Below are 18,717 nucleotides of genomic sequence, written 5' to 3' on the forward strand. Positions count from 1 at the left end.
GAGCAAAAAATGACCCTTCAACGTTCTTTGCTCTACCTCACCCCTCGCAGGAGGAGAAATGACTCTACTCGTATCCGAAAAGAGCCCTTTGTTTTTACATTAATTGTACCAGAGAACACAGTGTGGACGCACAGCTGTTTTTTGGGATTTGCCGGCACAAAGTGGGGCAAAGCAGTGCCGAAGAGGACCATCTCCGTTTGGATTTTACTCTACATTAAAATGTGCTATGCATAGGCTAAAAGGCAGCCTCTGGAGAGATTGCATGCTCATTCCACCAGAATCTAGGCTGCTACTACTGCTTTGTCAGGTAAAGTTCCTGTTCTATGCATTTGTTAGACTGCTACATGAGCATCGCTCCTTATTTTTTTGAAGCATTACTGTCTAGACAGCAATGTCCATTGAGATAGGCATGTTGCCTGCTCGGCTCTGAGGACTTTTTGGTTTGTGTGGCAGTTCACAGACCTGCCTACTGAATGGCACTGCTTTGGTATCTATTCAATATGTGACTAATTTGTGGTTAGAAGTCTCTATCAGAAGTTAGTTACTTTTGGAAACTCCTTTTCTGGTAGAGACTGTACCTAACCGCAGATTCCCCACTGACCCTCCCATTCTACCTATTGTGTGAACTCTACTCTCTTACACCTAAAAGGCCTACTTTAGAGATCTGTACACTGGTCCCAGCCATCTGCAATAGGGCTCCGTGCTTCAGGGTGCGGACAGCTCAGGAAGAAACTGAATGGATGGTGCCTATGTACAACTCTGCACACCACTTCCGGAGTGGATCAGCATTGTTGCAGAACCGTGTGACGCAAACTACAGATGCACAGGGGTACTACTGAAATCATTCTAGATCCAGTCTTGCACCTAGAGGGATATTAAAAAGGTGAGGAATCTGCAGTTAAATAGCTTCTCTACCAGAAAAGGCGTTACCAAAGGCAGGCAACTTGTTCTTCATGGAGTTAGCTTTAGGGGAGGCAAAAGCTCGGACCTTGATAAAGTATTTTTTTGATCTCACAGCAGTACTAAAAACTACACAATTCAATTCAGTGTACAGGGCCGTGAGCCTGGTCACTAATCTATCTTGTGGTGCTACACCAATTGTTCACATTGTGCTTTCACCTCCCCCAGTGGCTCATGATTACTTTGTCCTCCCGCCCAGCCTTTACAGTTATGGAAGAAGCATGAGTCAAGCTTGTGTGCAGGTTCTGTGGCCCCAAAATTCAGAAACCCAATCGGATCACCCAATTATGTAGTGGGTCAGAAGTTAGTCTCTTTTGCGTTCGAGAGGCTGACAATTGGTAGCTTTGGTGTTTTCACACAGATACATGTCTGGCTGCTGCAGGCATTGTCTGGCTGGTGAAATGGCACCAGAGCAGTTGCAGCCCCAACGTGGCTGATACATGCACAAAGGAGGTTGAAGCCCCAACTGGGCGAGTGCAATCATGTAGGCTTTATCGCAGATCCTTCTATGAAACCGGGTAACCCTCTGCAGCACAGGTCTCTCATAGCTTCTCCTCCAGGACAGTCTCTCCTTCTGCAGTGCCATGCAGGTACAATTTCTCTCTCAGCAGACAGTCTTCTGTACCCTAGGCAAAGACTCAACTTCAGCAGAAAGTGCTGATTTCTAGTGTTGTCCTCTCACCTTATAAACTGGCTGCAGAGAACACCCTTCCTTGGTCATAAAGGTCTTTGAACTGGAGCAAAATGGTATGGGTTGTGCCCACATTTATACAAATTGTGTAGGCAGGGGATAGGGATCCACTGCCACAAACTTCAGAACCTGTTGGGGTTGTTTTTCTTTCATGTGTCCTTCTCTGGCTGCTCTGCAGACAAGGCCTTTGTGTTGCTTCTCACAGCAGGCAGCACTGGTGATGTCTCCCAACTGGAGCACCCATAACGTAGGCAAAATGAGGTTAGGTTTCTGCTTCTGTTTATCCTCCGACTCTTTGAAGCAGTAATCTAGACAAAAAGGCAGGCCTGACCTAGAAACTGCCTCACCTTACGCATCCGAAACTGCAGTCCCAGTGCTGACCCCTACTGTCAACCAGGTGACTGTGCTCAAGGACAGCTAATAAGCAAGCCCTTGCTAATAAACATCCTTATGCAATTTCTGAAGTTAGTGTTTCCATCCTTCTCACTTTAGTGTGTAGATCTCCCTCCACCAGCTTCACAAATGCAGGCAATACACTACCAATGTCTGCACAAACTTTCCTCATACTCTATCTTGTGCTATGCCATAGTAAAGGTATTCAAAATGGATTCCACTGGCTTCAAGTTCACTCAGACACAGTCTAACTATTGCACATGTGCTGCATGCTCCCTACAGACGTACTCAACATGGATACGGTCTCAGCGCAAGGTTCTGGGCATTCACATAACAGCAGAACTTTACACAAGAGTGGCCTTTAGACCCCCCACACTACGTGACACAGATAAGTGTGGTTCAATTTTCCATCTCAAAACATGGTATGCAGTCACCACTGCTTTATGTGCTATACCCAAGAAAGTGTTCGTATTTCATTTTGAGTGCACGGTTTGTGCAAGCCTTCAGGTCACAGTACAGGTCCAGAAGGTCTGATAGTCTGCCACAGGCTTAGGCCTCTGCACTCACACTTTGATTACTGTGACACTAGGGCCAAAATTAAAAATCGGGACACCAGATACTCCGAGTTGGATACTTAGGGCAGGAGAACATACCCGTATCCATGCATGAGGCTTTTCTGTCCCAACGTAGGGGAACAAACCTGATATTTAGTGGTGAAGATGCCACCCCCACCCTCCAAACATTTAAGTGGAAAATGTGTCCAGCATGGTATATAGTAGGCGTGGGCAAAATTGTAATCATGCCCGTGTACTTTTCTTCACTAATCTTTTTATCAAATTTTGCATCTGAAATCCCACCTCATTGTAACAACGTACAAAAGTTTGGTGTACAACAAGCAATTCCCAGTAGCCCAGTCTTCATTTCAGCAGCCCATCTTGTATCAAAACGCATAAAGATAGACCCCCAAGAGTACAGCTGTGGGTTTGGTACAGTGAATCCTTTCCCCAGTAGGAAAGACCATCGAGACCCACTCTGCCCTGTGTACCTATCTCGCCTCCTATCCCAGTCCACCCCATCAGTACTCCCCTGGATGTACTGACCATTAACAGAGGTCTAATCTCTACAATATATATTCCTGGGTTCATGCATCTATGTATATCTGGTGCCACGATAAATCTTAGGTAGGAGCTCTTACGTGGAGATCTTGCTAATATTGCCTCTCTTTTATTGTCTTTTTTTTTTTTTATTAGAAGAAAAAACTGAAAAACAAAAGGGTTTATCCATGAACTGGAACAAGTAACAAACATATTAATGGTGGTCTGACTTCTTACAGGAGCTAAGAGCTATCTGATCCTATTGTGGGCAACTGTAGGTGGGCGAGGGCAGAGGGGTAGTTTGGCTTTCAACTTACAACACCATACTGTCCGAGTAGCATGACCAATAACAGGACTTCCATAAACTCATGTCTTGTGCTCTAGCTAGAACTAAAGCCAGATCTAGAAATCTGTTCCCTACTTTCCGTTTAGGGGGGTGTGGAAAGAGTCTCAACAAGCAGACCTCAACATTAGGATTTTACTCCGTCACCTGGTACACTAGTTCTTCAGCTGTCATGCACCAATCCATCTCCCATTCCCGTAGTGATGGTGTTATATCATTTCCCCATCTCTGTATCCTGTCTTGTCATGCCACCATCCGAGCAACATTACAGAAATGGTGTGTGTGCGCTCCAGAATTGGGTCTCCCCACACTCGCAAGGCCACCAATTGTGGAGTGAGGTGTATCGCATTGTCCAGGGTATCTGAGATCTTGCCCCGCACCCCCTTCCAAAAGCCCTGAATCTTCGGGTTGCTCCAAATCGTATGGAGTAGTGTCCCTCTGTTCCCACACCCTGTGCGCAGAGGTCTGTCTCTATTCTACCCATATGAAATAGCTTGGTCCTGTTGTATGCCCAGTGCAGAATATTCATATGTATCAGCTGGAATCCTGCCCTGATCGCCACCTCACGGGTGTAGCTGCAGGCCGCCCTCCAATCGTCATTCTCCAACCTATCCAGGACCTCCTCCCATTTACCCCTTAAGCAATTGAGTGGGGGGAAGACTATTGTGTAGCAGGGCCAAGTATATTTGTGACGCCGCATGACTAATCAAGGGAGCCTCTAGGACTCTAAATTCCAGAGGGTTTCCCCTGAGATGTCTGCCATCAGGTCTCCGTAGCTCCGTAGGATGAAAGACAGTTGTAGGTATCCGAGGTATTGATTGCCTGCCACCTCACATTGTCCTTGCAGCTCAGAAAGTGTTGATGATTCCATCACGCCTGTTTAGGGCATCTGTCTCCCACAGTGGGGTTTCCAGCGTCGCTTTACCTTTCCACCCCAGGGCATTTTTTGCCCCTTTTCAGATTTTTTCCAACATCTCAGTTGGTGGGGGCAGGGACAGGGGTGCCCACCCCGACGGACATAGCCGTTCTGGTTTATTGCCCGCTGATCTGCTTTTGCTGAGATGAGAAAGCCCAATCATTAACTACCTGTAGCTGGGTTGCCCAGTAGTAGAGACGCAGGTTAGGAAGGTCAATTTTCCCTCAAGAGGTTTCCTTGTCAGTATGAGCAGGGCTATTCTTGGGGCACCCCGTCCCACAATAATGTTGTGGTGACATCGTCCACTGCTTTGAAAACCCCTCTAGAACCTCAAATTTAATGTTTTGTAGGACATAAAGAAATGTTGGCATGTAGATCATCTTATAAAGGTGGGCCCTGCCCAGCAATGAGAACGGGAGCTTCAGTGAGCGACCCACACACCCCCTTCGTTAACCAGGATCCTGGTGAGGATATCCTGGATAATAAGTTCCTTGTCCGTGGTCACAGAGATGCCCTAGTACTTATATCCAAACAATTCCCATCTAGGGAGATAGCTCCGGACTCCATAATGCCCCTCTTGTGAGAGCGGGTAGACTACCAAGTTGCACCAATTGATGCAGAGCCCAGAGGAAGACTCAAAAACCACCAGAATCTGTAAGATTCAGGCATTGAGGGGGCTGGGTCAGCCAGGTAGAGCAGTAGGTCACCTACATAAAGGGATACGACCTCTTCCCACCCAGTCTTTCATCGCAGCCTCCTAAGGAGTGCATCCCGGCATATCCAAACTGCCAGTGATTCAGCTACCACTGTAAAAAGTAGGGGGAGATAACGGGCACCCCTTGAGACTGCCCCTGCCGATGCCAAATTCCGGCGGGATCGCCCTGTTAACTTAACCCTGGCAATTGGATTGTTATAATGCAGCCGCACACAGGACAAATAATGTGGGCCAAAACCCATCTTTCGTAGTCCTGCCCACAGATCGGGCTACTCAATAGTCAAACACTCAGCATTTGGCTAGTAGGATAGCCAGTTCCGCAATTCTGTCCCTATGGTCCAGGCACCCTGCTAAGCATCTGAGGTGGTGTCTCATTGCACGGTAGGACATAAATCCAGACTATCACTCGCTTCAAGCGGTTTGCAAGGACCTTCGCGAATGTCTTAGTCTCTAGGTTGAGCAAGGAGACTGGCCTATAGGAGGCACACCCACTGAAGGTCTTCCTCGGCTTGTGAATCAGCTCTATCGCGGCCCTCCTCATATCCTGCAGGATGACCTCCGGGCGCTATAAACATATCTTGCATTGGGCACGCTATGCGGGATAGAACACATTTAAAAAACTCACTGGGCAGACCATTTGGACCCTGAGATTTCTGTCCTTTTATTTGGCCTGTAGTCTACAAGATTTCCATCCCCATAAGCTCTGCTTCTAACTCGTACCTCTCATCCCTCCTCAGTTTAGGGGTTGAGAGGTCTACCATGAAGTCCCTCAGGCCTTTTTCACCCCTCCGGTCCGGGTTTGGTAAAGACCCTTCAAATAAGCGACAATAACTTGTGCGATCACCGGTGGGGTTTTAGCCATGTCAGCCAGAGGAGTCCTAACTGCTGACACCCACTATTACCCCTCCTCTCTACGCGACAGCCGTTCCAGAAGCTTTCCCCGCCTTGTCGCCCGTCTTGTATATCCTACCCTGTTGGGCCTAGAATTTTGCCTGTGCTTCCTGTTGGGTGTGTGCCTTTAAGTCTGGTCTCAGTCTCTTGATCTTAGGGGCGAGTTCTGGGGAGAGGGCTGCCATGTACTCCCTTCCCAGGTTGTCAATGTGGCCTCCATCTCTCCCGCTTTCCTGTCTTTCTTTCCTCTCCCCCCCCCCCCCCCCCCTCCTCCCCCAACCCCGAGACCTGCGTAGTTAGTTGGTCCCATGCAATTACCTTAAACACCTCCCAGAGGATAACCGTGAAGTCCACTGTCCCCTTGTCTGAGTAGTTAGTTGCAGTCTCAGTCACAAGCTTTCGGGTGCGCTAGTCCGTCAGTTCCCAAGGATCAAGTTTACATTCTCCTGTATGTCTTGGGGTGGAAATCATCAAGTATGTAATGATGGGGAGTGGTCTGATATACCTCTCTACAAGTGAATCGTGAATCATCCAGGCTGGGGGTGTGGGACCAGCAAGTAATCCATTTTAGTCCGGGAGACCATCATTTTAGTAGCACAGGAGTAGTGCTGTGTCTGAGTGTTCCTCCCTCCACAAATCAATCCGTCTCCAAGCCAATAGGAATTGGGACAGGCGGCGGTCTATCCATGATCTCTCACTTGTCACTGTCACGCGATTCATTTCACCCCTCACCATTAGGTTTAGGTTTCCCTCATTGAGCTGGAGTGTCTTTGGGAGCGCCAGTATCCTAGTTTATCTAGTCCAGCTGACTGCAGGCCTAGCATAGGTAACAGGACTCCAGTACTATGTCCTCCGCATTCCAGCATCCCCAGATCGCCTTCCAGCATCCCTGGTCATCTGCCTAAGTTTGGGTATTCTGTAGCGGGGGGGTCTGCGTGCCAGGATTCCCACTCCTTTGGACCCCCTTGAATAGCCAGCGTGGGTCAGCAGTTTGTTCCTACCTTGGCTCATCAACCCACAGCAGATACCCACCAAGTACGTTTCTTGTAGGAGAATTCTATCCTGGTCCTACCTGGACAAATATTTCTAAACTATGCCTCTCTTGAACTGGTACCCAGCCCCCATTCACATTCCAAGAAAGGATCTTCAGGGACAGCCCTTGGGTCAGTCGTATGGAAGTACTGTCTAGGTCTGTCATGCATGTTGGAATGTGCTGTTTCTTATGGTCAAGTTTGCATCCTGAGTCCTGGCGCTTTTCCTGAAAATCCCATTCCTCCCACCCCACTGCCTTGCTTCACAGGCCTAAAAACTGCCTGCTACCCCAATGCCTAAGGAGTCTGCCCCCCTCTAAAAACATAAATGTGTGGTGCACTTCAGCAAACCTATGCAGTCAAAAGAGCAACTATCAATGTAGTATCAAAGTGTCAATAGCTGGGGGTTTGAGGGCGTTCATTGCTGACATTGTGTCTTTTGTTTCTACCATCCCCTGTGATGTCCTCGGTTTCGCTGCTCTGAGGTTGGGTGCCCCTACCTTTCCAACAAGTGACACGCCTCTGTTTCTGGGTTAAAGAAGTGGGACCCGTCCTTGTCAGTTATCCTCAGTTTTGCTGGGAAGAACAGTGTGCATTTCAAGTTCAGCATTTCAAGTTCACTGCCAGGAAGCTTTCTCGGATTTGCACTGTATTGGTATGGTTTGCGTGTATGTTCACCTTGCCTCCCCCCCCCCAATTCCCACGCACCATGCGCTCGGGCCACCTGAATGAAATCATCCCGATCTCTGAAATTGAGAAAGCCGTGCCACCAGCGGCCGGGGCAGGGCCCCTGGTGCCGGCAGTCGACCCGGCACTCGATGAGCCTGTTCCACTGAAAACAAGTTGGAGGACCGACCCACGAACACTGTTGCAGGTACAGATCAATGCTGGGGCCTTCTGCCCGCTCCGGGAGCTCCACTAATGGCTTGTTCCTGTGTGGGTTGATAATTTTTTGTGTTGCATACATCTTGGTATTAGCCTCCGATAGCACTGGTCGCAATTGAAGTTTTCATCTCCGCTTGCCAGTTTCTAGTGGTCAGCACGGAAGAGTCCCAGGTCTATGGCGACCACATCGATCTTGTTTTCCAGTGCTTTTTTAGTTTTGCGGATCACCTTCTAATATCGTCACAGTGTGGGTATCCAGTCTGTGGTCTCCCACTGTACCGGCAATCTGGGTTGGGGCATTTTCGGCAGCATTTTCTGGATCTTAGTTCTCACCATAGCAGCGTTGAAAGTTAGTTGCCTCAAAGGTCTCTGGAGCTGGCCTCCCTCCGTTCTCCTGTCTTATCCATCTACCACCACCTTGTCCGTGCCGCTAAGGCTGGCGTTGCAAGGGGTCGCCGCCAGCTCTCCGAGGCACTGGCCCCACTAGACCACCATAAGTGCCAGCCCCCCAGGAACCAACTGTTTAGCAGCCGCAGGGCAGCAGCACAGACCAGCTCTCTAGCAGGCACCAGCAACCCCCCCCCCCGCCAACCCTCACAGGGACAATCCCCCCCCCCCCCCTCCCCCAGCTCACCTCTGTCTGCCTCACGGCGACCTCTTCAGCTGTAGATTCCATCACCAATGTGGTCGAAGCCTCAGACTGAGTTTTCTCCAGTGGGTAGAAAGCCCCCCCCCCCCCCCCCTGTCATTTGGGGTGGGTGTGGGTCTCAGTCCGACCACCCCAGATCTCTTCATTGGGGTGACCATGATGCTTGCTGTCATGCAGGTCTGCCTCCTCATCTCAGGCTAGCCGCTCCTACAAACTTCTACGGATGGCTGGGCAACGCCAAATCCACTTGCTGCTGTGCACGCCCAACTGCTCCACAGAAGCGGGGTACCCCGGAGCCCTCGGGACACTGCAGTGCTGTCCTCCAGTATTGGGGGTGGGGGGGAGTGAGTTCCTCGTTTTTAGTCTGGGCCCTCGCAGTGCTGCACCAGCTCCCCTGCAGCCTCCTTTTGAGGTGGCCATGGTCGTCGCCATCTTGTTCCTCTCGCTTAGTCTTGGAGTCATGGTGACCGCACAGCTGAGATCTTGCCTGTGGGCGCTCCTCTGCTTGTTTCTCCCGCAGTCCAGGGGGTGCTGAGGGCCAGTAACCATCCTGGACCAGGGTGCAGAGGCACAGGAGAACCGTATCTGTAGGGTCCATCGCCGGAGCTCTACTCCGTTGCGATCGGCTCCATGCGAGGCAAACCAAGCTCTCATCCCAGTGTAATTCATGTCATTTTGGGAATTTCGCATTCAACTTGCTACACAAAATTCCCCACCATTATGCCACTTTGCGTAATTATACGCACTGGCAGTAAATAATTACTGCAAATCGGGCTATTCGTGGTAAAAATATACCAAAAATGCAGGAGACTGTTCACAGTGCTTTTCTTAAGTGTTCATGCACTAAAATTTGACTTGATTATGCAATTTGTGGTAAAATATAGTGCAGACTGACGGATTTGCATGATTACTGGTAATTTTGCTTAATTTTGTTTTAATTTCTCGTAAGAGAGGCTGCATCACAGTGCCAGTTTTTTTCCCTTAACCCCCCCCCCCCCGCCCCATCTCCCGCAGGAAAGTATGGATTAGCATAAGCTTCCCTAACACACAAAGAGCAAGCACAGCTCACGTATTGGCAGTGCAAGCTTTCTCTCATACACAGAACAAGTACTGAATAGTGAGTATTGAGAACTTACCTCAAACTCTAACCTGCTACTGCGCAAGCAGCCCGAATGCAAAGTTATCTTGTACACAGAACAGATAGCAGACAGATAGCACAGGCAGGTGAAAGTCATGCAACGGGGCACTAATGTACTCTGATGGCCTCTTGAACCCAAACACAGGTATGCAAGCAGGTTTGAGGGGGGCAGCATTCGGCTTTGGTGCTATCCTGTTCATGACCATGTGTGCCAGAGAAGGTAGGACTGTATGCCAATTCTGTGGTCCCCTTTGCTCCAGCAGTGTGCATATAAGAAATGGAGGAGTCACAGCCCTCCTCAGTGTGTTAGTTTATCACAGTGTTGCTGGTTTCTGACATCCACCAGCTTTCATGCCATCCATCTGCAGACCATGTAGGCCTTTAGCCATCCTTGGCTCAGCTACACTTAAGATGGTCCTTAGTTTGCCATAACATATGTGACTGCTGATTTTCACTTGCCATCACCCATTTACCTCTGTTGGCTATCACAAACCCTCCTCCTTCCCCTATAAACCATTGGCCTTAAGGACCCTTCTACTATGCTGCAAAATTCCAAGCTAGATCCCCACCATCTTTCAAGAGCCTCACACAATCATAAGATGGTCATTAGAAGTCAACACTCAGCTTGTAGTCCTTCTCTAGCCCCCAGTCATCATCTAATGACTTTCTGATGGATACTTCGCACCGCAGGTTCTTCATCTTGTAAATATTTCCCCAGGCATCAGACTGGATCTAGAATCTCAAAAGCAGTACACCTGTGTGCCAGTAGGTGACGCTGTGTGTCTCTGCACCAACTTAGTTCCACTATGAAAGTGACAAGTTCTACTTCTCCTGTCCTTCAAGCGTTATTTTTCAAAAATTCTTTTTACAATTGTGCAAAGGAAAGATGTTGCCGCCCAAAACAATAGGACTTAAACCTTGTAGGGACTGTCACAAGCATGTACCTGTAACAGATCCCCACGAGGTATGCCCAAGGTGGGAACACAACTCCAGGACCATTGTCAACTGTGCCAAGATGAACCCGAAGACCATATAGGACTGCAAGGTGAAACTCTATATCGACAAACATCTGAAGACTCCATTACGAGACCGGTTGAAGTTTAAAGTAATTTCCACTGCAGATATTTTTTGTGGCCAAAGTCTTTCGGGAAGCTGTAGAAGCACAAAAAGTCCAATCTGGAATTGTCCCCTTTATGCCACTTTTGAACTTCAGAAAGGGCCCTAAGGGTGTCAGCGTGCCACTTGGTCTCCCGAACTTCTGAAGAGCTGATTCCACAGTTGTTCTCCAGGCAACCCCGATTCCATAGGCAATGTTGTAGAACATCAAGGCCTTTAGTAAGGCCATGCTGCACATATTTGGCACACTTCCGCTTCCCTCTGGTGTACCTTCAGGCGCCAAGGACCCACAGAGGCCTTCAGTCAGAGTGCCATCAACAGCCCACCTCCCCCAGCACCATCTGAGTTTCTTGAATCTGCTTCAGGTTCCTCACTGACTTTGGTCCTGACCTCAGTTCTGACACCACTCTCTGTACTTGTCCCCTTGATCTTGAAAGCAATGCCTACTTCTCCACCACCTCTAGTATTTTCTGATTTCAGCCAGCCTCGTCAGAACTTCGACCAAGGCCGTGTTCCGATCTACAGAATTGTAGCCAATAGCCAACCCTTGTGAGTCTGACATATTGCCTTACCACGTGGCAGAGATCATAATCACTACGATGATGGGGCTGAATTTGCCCCTCAATAATGGTACACAGAATTACAGGATGGCAGTGGTGTAGACACCTCCCCAAACACTGGACTTGTCTCTCCCTCTGGCCCTGCCACAGAGGATATTGCTTCTTTCGCAGTTGTTATGAGACTGGCTCCAGAGGTTCTTGACCTTCAGTTTTCTGTCATGGAAGTCAAGACCAAAATCCTCACAGAGGCTCTCCAGCCTGGTTAGGCACATACTAAACCTCTCCTACTATTTAACAAAGCCTTTACACACATCCTCTTTGGTAGTTGGGCAAAGCCATGCTCTGCGCCCTCAGTCAATCGGGAGGCTGCTCTTTGCCACACGGACCAGTGCCCGGTGACCCAGACTTCCTGACTCCACACCTAATGCAGGAGTTTAGTGGTACAGGTGTCAACCACCATGAATCCAAACTCAGGCAGACTTTTATTAAGTTCATGTTCTCTTCTGCTTGCCTTGCATTCTCTTGGGCCGCTACACCAATGCTTTGTGAGGCATGGCGGACCAAATCCTATCAGCAGTTCCGGAAGACCTAGTAGTTTCTTTAGCCCAACCAACCTGGACGTCTGGGATGTAGCAAAATGTGTTATTCAGTCTGGCTTGGACACCAGCGATGCTTGATTACGGGCAGTGACCACAGGTTCAGCACCATTCCTGGATAAAGTGTACTGACTTTTTTGGGGATGCCCAGGCATCCTTCATGGATATGCCATTCGATGGCTGTTTCCTCTTTAGTGAGAAAATGGACTTTGCCCTAGAATGATTTAGACATTCGCAATGTGCTCGTTTCTTGGGCTTGTCTGCTCCAACCAGGCACTTCCCTCAATGTACAAATACGTTTATTGTTCAGTTAATTAAAACCACAACAATAGCAACATTAAAACAAATATATAAAAATACAAAGAAAGAAAAACGGGGTGTATCCCTTTTTGTGTTCTCTAAAGATAAAACTATATCTTAGCATGATATTTACACTTCTTCCTGTATAATGTAATCAAAACATTTGATAAATTAAAACAATATCTCAAGTATTACATCAAGCAACCATTTTACCAGGCTGCTGTCCTTTTTTTGAATGATCCTTTTAGTAGATTCTGAGGCTAATCAAGGGTCGACTAGTCTGCACAGGAGCATTTTAATAAATCAGTTCCTCAAAAGTAAGTGGTTCACTTAGCATAGTCTCCAATGTCACCTCAATGGTTCCGCCTTTTTCAGGGATAGTGCTTGACATACCCTCAGATAGTTGTAGTCCATCATTTCTGGCAGTAAATACCCTTTAAGACCCTCTACTAGACACACAGTTATCCTTTCCCTGTCCATGTGACTTTCTGCCAGCTTGGCCTCATTCCCCCTCAGCCATCAAGTTTCCAGGCACTTATACTGACTATAATCTGCTGCTCCGGGGCACCACCTTTCTTCAACCAAATTCTGTAAAACCCTGCCCAGAGGAAATGTTTTTCCTTTTAAATTATGGTAATTCGCTCAGTTTGTTCATGCAGTTATTGTAGAGACCATTGGGCAACCTGCAGCTTTGGTGTTTGTGCCCTGCAAAATAATTTAATTTAAATTACGTTAAAATGCAAATATACATATTTGAAATTCTTGTCATAAATTTGAATCCTTGTAGGATTCCATTCTTTAGATTTAAATTTGAATAGCCTTGAGAGAACTAGTGATGTTATTTAATGTCCAAAAATAATTTAATTGTTCAATTGTGTGGTGTCCCAATTAACATCATTTATTTATGCACATACCCCTGCTGATGGTATGCATTAGAGATTAATAAACATCCTTTTGTCCATGCATTGAAGGAAGATGTTGCCACACATCTGTTCGCTGCCTGTTCTCCTGGTATGATAGTCAATTTATTTGTAAGTTTGTTGGCATTTTTATGGTGCTAAAATGCTTTCACATCTTCTGTATCTTTGCCATTGTATGAACTCACAAGGGACAGAGCGAGTCTCCAGCCAGGCGTGAGTCTCCAGCCAGGCTTTACTCTTTAACATCAATACGTCAGTGAAAAAGGGAAAATACCATGTCTAATTAAGATGTTATTAAATAGTAGATAGTTGTTGGACATTTTCCGTTTCTGCAGGGTCATCCCAAATTTACCTTTTTGCTGAACCCTATTTTTGCCAGCTATAGAAGTCTGTACACTTTACCCCTGCTAAACAGCGGTAAAATGCGTGTGCTCTTCCTGTCACCATGATAAAATTGATATACACCTGGCTGGTTTATTTAATAATTTAATATTGAGTCCCTAGTATTTGGTACCAAGGTGTACCACAGGCCTGTAAGCTAAATGTCACTATTGAACTGCAGTACCTATTGTGCCATCAGCTACTGTAAACATGGCTGCAGGCCTCCCTCTGGTATCTTGGCTGTGGAGATATTAACTGCAAATTCGACCTGTCAAAATAAATCCTTTTATCCGAAAGAGACTATTAGTTATAGATTACTTACCTTACAATTACCCCCAGACTGGAGCCGGAGAAATATTTTCGTAGCTGTACAACTGCGCGTCGGTCGACTCCGCGTTCGGCGTCGTGATCGCCCGTCTGACGTCTCGGTATCTACTTAGACTCCGCCCTTGTCGCGCGGACGTCAGGTCTTTATTTTTTTGCGCCAGCCAGCGCAGATCTGGAGAGAGAGGTACCCTTAGTCACTTTTTGACTAACTATTTTTCAACTTTTGCTGACCTCTTCTTGAGTTGTGTTGACTCCTGGTGCACGTAGGGGTGTCACGTCGAACCGGCTTAAAGGCTTGTGACACCTGTCACAAATTGATGTCGGTAACGGACCCTCACCACATGTGCCTCTGGTGTTTGGAGCGTGACCACGTCCAGAAGTCGTGCTCACTGTCGGGCCATGAACCCGAAGTTTTTGCGGAAGCCCTCCCGAAAGCTTCTGGAGGCCCGGCAGTCTGCTCTGCGCCGCTCGAAGTCCTGGTCGAGAGGGAGGTCGCAGGACTGGTCGCGGAGCCATCACCACCACTCTTCGCCGAAGTCTTTGTCTTTGGGTAAGTTGAAGCATAAGAAGGCGAAGAAGCACCGTCGCTCTTCGCGTTCTCCCTGGCCGACGCGATGTGGGATGCAAACGGTGGTCATTCTGCGGCCCTGCCCGCGGAGCCTGTTGGGCCGGCTCTGATCCTCCCTCCCTTTCCGGAAGCCAGAGCGACCCCTGCCATCTTCATAGTTTTTACGAAACCCTCCCTCCATCTTAGGGCATCCCGAGACTGCCAGTGCCCCTTCGGGCCCTGCAGACTCGGCTGGGGGTTCTAGTCCTTCGCTGCCGGTGGCTTCGGCCCCAGCGCTGCAGGACCCCAGGTATCCAGGTCTGTATCCGGATCGGCGCCAGTCGACCTTACGACACCTCCCCTGGCATCTAATCCACTGACAACACCTTTGCCTCCTCTGACGCCGGTTGTGTCCCCAGCCAGCGTCGGCCCCGGCCCCCACCATGACCTGGACATGGATCTGGACCGACGCCGACCGGTACTTTTGTACCACTGTTCTGTCCTGGCGTTACCTATCGCCCTGAGTGGCAGCCAGAAAAGAGTGAGGAGTACTGGGAGGGGTCTGTTGACCCTCTAGCAGACCAGTTGAGTGAACAGGACTGGAGAGAGGAGTTGGGTGAGGCCAGTGGGCTGGACACTCCTCCAGACCTTGTAATGCTTTCTCCCCTACTGTGGCTACAGAGGAGGGAGCCTCTTACGCTGTGGTGTTACGTAGGGCGGCTGATGCTTTAAACCTTGAGCTTCCTATGGTGGCAGTCAGAACCAATCTCCTGACGGAGGTGCTTCAACCGGCAGTGACCTTTTCAGAGCCCCTGCTGCCGTTCAATGAGGCCCTCACTGACATCCTTCTGGGCACCTGCTCCAAGCCCAGCACGGACTCCTGTGGATAGGATGATTTCCTGACTCCTTTGCCCGGCCCGGGGTGACCCAATTTTCCTCTCCCAACACCCTACCCCTGAGAACTTGGTGGTCCAAGCCTCTACTTCTAAACGCACATTCTCTACTGCTCCCCCAGATAGAGAATCCAAGAAGCTGGATCATCTTGGGAGGATTATGATTTCTTCCGCCAACTTAGGACTGTGGTCGGTGAACACCACATGTCTCTTGGGCCGTTACGTCCACTTTGTGTGGGACACGGTTGCGCAGGTGCTGCCACAGTGTCCGGAGGAGACCCGGGCCACTCTCTCCCATGGAGTCGTTGAGGGCAGAGATGCAACAAAGTTCGCCATAAGGTATGGGCGGGACACCGCCGACTCGCTAGGCAGAACTATTTCAACGTCGGTAGCCCTGAGACGCTACGCCTGGCTGAGGTCCACTGGCTTTTCAGGCGATGTCCAATCGACTCTTTTGGACATGCCCTTTGATGGCCGTCATTTGTTTGTCGACAAAGCGGACAATGCGCTCGAGCGCTTTAAGGATTCGAGGGCTATGGCCAGATCCTTGGGCCTTGCTTCCACCGCTCACCCCGCGCAGTCTGCTTTTCGCCCCTTTCATGGCTACGGAAGGGGTGCCCCACCACGTTCTGCCCAGAGCCACAGGCCTGCGCAAGCTGCCCAGGCTATGCGCGGCAGGGGACGTGGGACCCAGCGTCGTGTGTCGGGGGCCAGTGGGCGGGCCAGTCCACCAGTGCCCCCTCTGCAGCAGCTTCCAGACCTTCCTAGTCCGACCCTCCAGGGCCACCAGTTGCCAGTGGGTGGCAGGATCCGCCATCACCGCCCCCACTGGCAGAACATTACGGCAGACAGGTGGGTTTTGCAGATAGTCCTCCCCTTCGAGACTACCCCTCTATCCATGCCACCTACGTTCCAACGCATGTCAGGGGATCACTTGGCCTTTCTCCGCCAGGAAGCTACGGCTCTCTTGGCCAATGGAGCCATCAAGCATGTCCCACTACTTTCTGGTACCCAAGAAGGACCAAGGCCTGCGTCCTATCTTAGATCTCAGGGATGTCAACCGCTTCCTCCAGAAGGAGAAGTTCAACATGTTGACATTGGCTCAGGTTCTGTCTGCTCTCGCCCATGGAGACTGGATAGTAGCGTTGGACTTGCAGGACGCCTATTTCCTCATGCCCGTCCTGCCGGCCCACAAGCGTTACCGATGGATCGCGGTAGGCCACGAGCTTTTTCAGTTTACCATGCTCACCTTTGGCCTTACCAGCGCCCCGCGGGTGTTCACGAAAGTGATGGCGGTGGTTGCAGCGCCCCTGCGCAGATTAGGGGTTCCAGTCTTCCCCTATCTCGACGACTGGCTATTGAAGGCAGGCTCGCCCCAGGCTATCGTCTCCCACCTCCAGACTACGGTGGACCTAATGCATTCGCTGGTGTTCACTGTCAACGTGCCGAAGTCACACCTGATTCCCTCTCAGAAGCTCCTTTTCATCGGAGTAGTTCTGGCTACAACGCAGTTTCGGGCTTATCCTCCCAAACAGCGATGATTCTGATCTTTCAGCCTCTATTCCGGGTTTCGGTCAGAATGACCCTAAGGCTGCTGGGCCTCATGGCCTCCTGCATCCTGCTGGTGGATCATGCCAGGTAGCATGTGTGGGCTCTGCATTGGGACCTGAAGTTCCAGTGGGCGCAACCGCAGGGGAATCTTTCAGATTGTTTCCTGATCTCGGAGGCCACTGCACACCAATTGCAGTGGTAGCTAACCAACCAGGATTGGGTCAACAGCAGATCCCTCAACCTTCCCCACCCAGAGGTCACAGTGGTGACAGATGCATCGCTTCTGGGGTGGGGCGGCCATATGTGAGATGCGGAGATCAGAGGCCTCTGGTCTCCGGGGGAGTCCGGGCTCCACATCAACCTTCTGGAGCTTCGGGCGATTCGTCTTGCACTGAAGGCATTCCTTCCCTCTGTCAGGGGAAAAGTAGTGCAGGTGTTCACGGACAACACCACCGCCATGTGGTACTGCAACAAACAAGGCGGGGTGGGGTAGTTGACCCTATGTCAAGAGGCTCTCCACCTTTGGACATGGCTGGAACATCAGGGCATATCTCTGGTGGTTCAACACCAGGCAGGTTCTCTGAACGCCACAGGCGGACGAACTCAGCAGGAGGTGCATGATGGATCCCGAATGGCGTCTTCACTCGGAGGTGGTGCAAGGTCTCTTTCAGCAGTGGGGAGCACCTTGGTTAGATCTATTCGCCACCAAAGAGACCTCGCAATGTCAGCCGTTCTGTGCGTTGGAATTTCCAAGGTGGCACTCGCTCGGCGATGCTTTTCGTCGTGAGTGGAGTTGTGGTCTTCTATACGCCTTTCCGCATATACCACTTCTGCCCAGGGTGCTGAAGAAAATCAAGCTCAACCGGGCCCAAGTCATTCTTGTGGCTTTGAATAGGGCACGAAGAGTCTGGTATCCCTAGCTCTAGCACATAGCCATCGATCCTCTGATCAGACTGCCTCTTCTTGGGGATCTTCTGTCGCAGCGTCAGGGGACGGTCCATCACTCTGACCTGTCCAGCCTCCACTTCCTTGTGTGGAAATTGAGCTGAGACAGTTTACAGACTTCGGGAGGAAGGTCAAAAGCTGTCATGTTATCTTGGCAGCCAGGCGTCCCTCCACTAAAACGGTATGCACCTGTAGATGGAACAAATTTGTGGCATGGGGCGCAGCACAGGCTGTGGATCCCCTTTCTGAGGTTCTTTTGTTCCTCCATTCTTTGGCCCAGCAGGGCGCGGCTCTGGGCCCCCTTAAGGGCTATCTATTGGCCATTTCAGTCTTTCTTCGGCTGTCTGATGGGCCTTCTCTTTTCAAGTCCCCTATTGTAAATAGATTTCTTATGGGAATTACTCACCTCTTTCCTCCTATTCCTATCGTAATGCCCCAGTGGAACTTGAATCTGGTCTTGACTTACCTTATGTGCGCTCCTTTCGAGCCACTACATAATCGTCCTCTCAGACTCTTAACTTTAAAAACTGCTTTTCTGGTTGCCATCACCTCTGCTCGCAGGGTGAGTGACCGTCGGGCTCTGTCTTCTAAGCCTCCTTTCCTTGCTGTTCATCTGGACAAAGTTGTCCTTCAAACTCGACCTTTTCTCCCCAAAGTGGTTACCTCTTTACCATCACTTTACCCATATTCTTCCTGCCCCCGTCTCCTTCAAAGGAGGATGAGAGCGTCCACCGCCTGGATCCAAAATGTGCGCTATCTTTCTATCTGGATCGCGCAAAACAATTCCAGGCGGAAGACCAGCTCTCTTGTTGGCTAAGTGGTCGCCAAGAAAGATCGGGCCGTGCAAAAACTGACCATCTCTCGGTGGGTCGTTG

At 49.7% G+C, this 18,717-nt stretch overlaps 1 protein-coding gene across 1 annotated transcript in view; it reads left to right on the forward strand.

Moving 5' to 3' along the window:
- PRR14L (proline rich 14 like) overlaps window positions 1-18,717 on the forward strand; it is a 405,768-nt gene that overhangs the window by 106,881 nt on the left and 280,170 nt on the right. The window lies entirely within an intron of this gene.

Source organism: Triturus cristatus, chromosome 11 (genome assembly GCF_964204655.1).
Source record: "Triturus cristatus chromosome 11, aTriCri1.1, whole genome shotgun sequence".
NCBI classification, from domain to species: domain Eukaryota; kingdom Metazoa; phylum Chordata; class Amphibia; order Caudata; family Salamandridae; genus Triturus; species Triturus cristatus.